Raw genomic sequence first — 5,786 nt, 5'->3', positions numbered from 1 at the left:
AGAGACCTAACCGGACACGTTTATGATCCAGCTTCGGGACTCTGTAGCCCAGCGGGCGTCAACCTATGTATATAAAGGGACGACCCGGCCGCGTTTTAGGGACAGACAACAACAACTCGAGAGCCAGACAAAGCGGATTCGCTCCCTGGCCTTCGAAACCCTAGCAATACCAATCACAACTAGACGTAGGCTTTTACCTTCCCTGAAGGGGCCGAACTAGTATAAAATTCCCCGTGTCCCTTTGTCCGTTTTAACCCCTTAAAGCTAACCCGTAGCGATGGCTCCACGACTAAGTCCTTTCACAAGGACATCTGCCGTGACAAACCCGCGACAGTGCGTGTGTGTATACTATCGACGAACTAGCTCCCAAGCTTGTATAACATACTAAGGGCCTAGGGTTACAAATCATATATAGTCGGCTTATCACCAGTGGGGAGAGAGTCCTCCGCGACTCTGGTAGCTTCGTGTTGTACGACGAGTCCTCCACATGTGTCTTCGTATAACACGTCTTGGTCCAACCTATATGTGGCGCAAGATGGAACCGACCCATGAGTCTTCATGTTGACCCACCACACCACACACGCACGCAACACTCGCACGCCTGCTTGCACACAGCACACGATGCAAGACACACGTTCAACCTATATGTGCATGCACCCTTTGTTAAGGACATGGATTGTTAGGGGTATTAATCAATCTTATATGTGATAAGAAGAACATTGATGTTTGCAGCGGTCTTTATGAATCACAACGTATCGAACGGGCTATCAACATAGTAGGCTTATCTACATGAAAAAGATGACGTCACACTCAATGAACAATCATCGGTTTATGAAATGCCCACTTCTGACCGCCCTAGCCCGCCAAAGGTTCCTCTGCTGTGCGCTGCCTACGTTGGGTCACTAACATGCAGGCCATGCACCCAAAGAGCCCACACGCCGGCCAAGAATCACACACCTCCGCCGCTCCCCTATCTCCTCCACCATTTTGTCCACTCTTACAATGGCTTACAAAGAGTAGTTATTCCGCATCCAAGCCGGCTGGGTAGCCCGCCGGATACGAGCTATGCAGCTTGCTACTCCACCTCCCTCCCCTCGCCCGACGGAGCCAGTTGCCGCCCCACGCCAGCGCGCGGTTCAGCAACTCGCTGCTCCAGGCCAGCTCGACGAGGAGCGGCACACGGGCGTCGTTGCTGCCGTCCACGCCGCCGCCTCGTACCATGTCTCCCGTTTCTATGGGCGAGACTCCCATGCCGGCGGCCGCGCCATGCAAGCAGCTACAGAAGCCGGGTGCGCGGAGAGCGACGAGTCGGTGGCCAGCGCCTCCGCGTCTGCCGCCATCATCAAGGAGAAGTAGAACACGGGAGGCCGCCGCCGCTTGGGTCCCATGAAGGCCACCGCGGAGGCGACACCGGTGTACACAGCAGGTGTCTTGCCAGATCCTTTTTTTGTGAGGACCTTCGTCGACCCCGCATGGGCTCCACGGAAGAGGGGAATGTTAGGATGAACTCGAGCCAGTGCCGGCCATGCTAAGTAGTGGCCGGTGATGAACTCGAACCGGTGCCGGCCACCATCATCTTCAGCACCAGCCGATGATATCAGTTGGGCAGTGGGAAAGCGAGTCGTCCTTTGCGCTGAAGCATATACCTCCGGGGCTCCCGGCAGTCGGGTGATGATGCTACCGGACATGAGGAACACAAATCGATCGGCGGGCGACCATTTAGGCCAGGTATTATATACCTGTGCTATCTAGAACTAGCACCGCGTAGTTCATTTGAATGTAATGAAATCCATCATGTTTGTATGAAAATCCGGTATTTTATATGATTTCCGTCGTTGTTTATATGAAATATCAGTTTGTCTACATGTTTCCGTGAATTTCGTCCGGTTGGTTGAGTTGTTGTCATAATGTGTGCGACTACAGTTAGATGGCGTAATTTGCGGGTCGCCGGTCGGTCTGCGGGCGGCTCGGGCGGCGTTGTGGGACAAAAAACACAGCTCGTGCAAGCTCATCTCCGACATGCGCGCTGGATGATGCATGACAGCATGAGCACCCGAGCCATTCCTCATTCATCGGTGGCAAAGGCACCGGTGGACAAAAGGGTCGCCAATATTTTGGCTACCCCGGGCAAGATCCGAACAGCCCCATCCAAAAGATTCAAATCCCTTGTTCGCCGTGGAATTTTGCCATGTGTTGTTTTCATGGACTAGCAAGATGCCCGTGCATTGCACGGAACATCAAGATGCATTTTTTCACAAACTCCCGCATGCATGCAAGGGATAATTAATGTCCTCCTTTGATAGTACCACGAGGCAAACACCATTAATATTGTATCGATTAGTGTTAGTGGCCTTGTATATTTGCAAATTGCAATTTTGATAGTGGCCCCTTGTATATAAAAATGGAGGGAGAAAGATGAGAGATAAGGTGAGGAGGAGTGGGGCGTGGTGGTGACTGGTGGTCGGACTGGGCGGAGGCATGGGGATGGACGGTGCATTATGTCTAGGTTTGTATGTCTCTAACACACCCACGTAGGTGGGGGACGTGCACAAAGTGAAGAGGTGCACGCACGGCGCAAGTACTCCTGTCTCTTTCCCAACCACACCCGCGCGGGTACACGGTGGAGCTCATTTCTGTACGAAAAAGGCAGCCCATGTGGTAATTTGGCACGTTTACTGGTTGTCCACATGGTGGAGGGAGGATCTTCTACCACGGGTGAACAAACAAATTGCGACTTGACGCGTTATGTTAAATTAAAAAAAGAGGCAAACCATGTGGGGCCTACCTTAGAGGCAAGGCTCTATACACTTGAGTACTTTTGATGTGTCTCGTCAACTCGCAGAACAAGGAGAAGCTTGCTTAGTACGCCTTCTTCGCCGCCCACGGGCGCGGTGGCTCGCAGGATGAGGTGAAGCTTGCTTACTACGCCTTACACCCGCTCCCTCGCCCACGCGCGTGGTGGCTCGTAGCACGAGGAGAAAATTTTACTACTCCCTCCGTTTACTCCTCATCCCTACTACGTACTTTGGTTAGTACTCCCTCCATTTACTTATACGAGGCCACTATAAAAAATACATTTTGCATCTATACAAGGACACAAATAGTAATCGAGACAAAAGTTACTACTCCCTCCTTTCTAGTTTATGGCTCAATTTCAAAATCTCTCCAACCAAGGTAGACAGTGAGTGGTCGAATTAATTTCGTAGTTTGCACAAGTAATTAGTACGCTCGTTTTTCTCAAGAAGTTATGCTTACCGAGGTATTAATTAGAACGAATGCATGAATGACCACTAAATTTCCATGAACTTGTACATGCATTGGTTAGTTTCCTCTTGACACTGCTTGCGTCGGGTGATCTAACGCACCTCGAAATCCAACATGTAATGGTACTACTACTAGTATAGTAGAATTGAGACTTATGAAACGGAAAAACGAATGTTTTTTAGATGAGCCCTATAAACCCTAGTGGTTACGCACTCCGTAAAAACAGATTTTTCCAAAACTAAGTCGCTCCCTTTCATGAATTCTGTAGTATACTCCTCCGTCGACGCTCCCTTTCATGAATTCTGTACTTCCTGTCACCGACATGTGGGATATATAGCAACCGGGTCGACGTGTCAAGCACCAAATAACAGTGTAGAACAGCAGGGGGATGCACCCCACTCGTACCGGCCCAGTATTAGTAATGAGCAATGAGACGTCAAATCATAATGCCGTACTTTCCCAGACGGACGAAGCAACCATTATTTCACACTTCGGTTCGCCATCATCTCAAACCATGTACTAGTATTGCTTCTGCCTCAAGAGGGACACGCGCATCACCTTGGTACATCATGACACGTGGGACCGCATGACAGGCCATGCTCCCCCACCGATCGCTCGGTAAAATCACCTCATTTTTACTATACTTCCTCCGTATCAGTTTACTACATGGCATGCACGTCGTTCTAGGTTGAGAATTTAACTGGCTATATATGTGATGAACAGTACTCTAGCCTTTTAAAAAATGTATACTTTTGTACAGTAGTACTATCGATGGATTGCGCCATGGAGCAAAAATTGAAATTAAAAAAAGGGGGTACATATAGAGAGCGCTCGTCGCCAAATTATGCATATAGTACTATTAAAAAGCTAGTACGTGCTTAATTGGGGTGCTAAATTCTATTAAAGTAATACTAGTAGTATGTACATACTGAAGAGTTAAAGTAATGAGAAGAAACATAACGTAGTTTTGCTGGGGGGCTCAGCACAACACACCCCTCAAATTAAACTAAGCACACCGGAAATTAAACTATGAAACTAATCTGGTAGACACTGCATTAGAAGTTTAGAACCAACATGAGCAACGACACTGCCACCTTACTCAAAGTCCTCGTCCACGTCCTCGACTTCGTCCTTGTCCCTATTCCTCTTGGCCGATACTTCTTTGCTTGAACCGCACACTTGGCTGTTGCTCTTCATCCAACCCTTGTAGATATTGAAACAAAGGTAGCCATCCATTGCAGCGTAGTGGATGTGGTCTATATCTAGTACATTTCGCTGCCATGCATGATGATGAAACGTGTATGGAGGTTTCTCCAGTTTACCGTATGAAGGATGAACCATGGCTCCTGCCAGAGTCAACATTGAAGGCTGACGAGAGGGCACCAGCCGATTCTTCTGGAGGTCCAAGGGGTTGCGTACAACGAGACCTATCCGACCCAGGACTTCTTCGTCGTTCGTAAAGTCTACAGTAACGAATTTCACTGTTTTGTCCTTGAGGAAGTTCTTAAAATCCTGGCACCCAACGTCGGCATGGCATATGTTGTAGACCAAGCAAATGTTATGTACGCAAACCTGGATCACGACGGGCTTCTTCCTCTCTTCGTCCTTTAGATCCTTTTCTAGTCCCAGGACTGTGGTGTACTCAACATCTAGCCCAATGACCCACTCATCATCTGAGTTTTCGAACATGCGTCTGAAGCGAGAAAGGCATCCTTTCACCGTCGCGGAAGAACGAGTGTAGATGACGTCGAACTCATCACCGGTGATGGTTCTAACCTTGTACTCACCGCCGATCGTGGAGATTTGGGACGCCATGGATTTGGGAGGAGGGTTAGGATTAGTGGAACTGCCGTAATGTGAATGGACGGGATGACTAGGAGCGAACCACCGTAGTATTGAAGGACGTGCGGGGACGAGTAGGAGCGAACTGCCAGTGTGCGAATGGCAGGGTAGTGGGTTTCCATTCTCCCATGATACGAGCTTCCGAGAGTCCTTGGATCTGAGATCAAACGGTTGCATGGCGTGATTCTAGACCTATGGGTGAATATCCTATCATGGAGGGTTATTCTGCAAATTTTCAGCAACTTAGCATGCGACCGTTTGATCTCAGATCCAAGGGCCGCCAGCAGCCCGTATAATGGTCGCTCCTACCACGGCCGTCGCGTCGCTCGCGCGGTCGCGCCCTTGGAGATTTAACATGGTGCGTTAGGCTATCTGATGTTGGCATGTCATACGTAGTCATCACTTAGTCACTCATGCTACAACAAGGTTGGCTATAAGTGTATTTTTTACTCCTCTCTATCTCTTTCTTTGTACTCAAGTAAGAAACGGTGCTAAGCGCGTGTATTTATTGCATTTGCCAAGGAGTGACCTCTTCCAATGAAATGGTGTTGCTAAGTTTGCTTCATTTAATTAGCTATAGACTCAAAATTGTCTTTTCACCTAGGTACACACGCTTAGCACCATTTCTTCCTTGGGTCACCAAACTAGTCTCTCTCTTCTTGATTAACTTGCCACATCAG

The sequence above is a fragment of the Triticum aestivum genome, chromosome 6A (assembly GCF_018294505.1).
Source record: "Triticum aestivum cultivar Chinese Spring chromosome 6A, IWGSC CS RefSeq v2.1, whole genome shotgun sequence".
Classification (NCBI taxonomy): domain Eukaryota; kingdom Viridiplantae; phylum Streptophyta; class Magnoliopsida; order Poales; family Poaceae; genus Triticum; species Triticum aestivum.
This window is presented reverse-complemented; position numbering follows the sequence as displayed.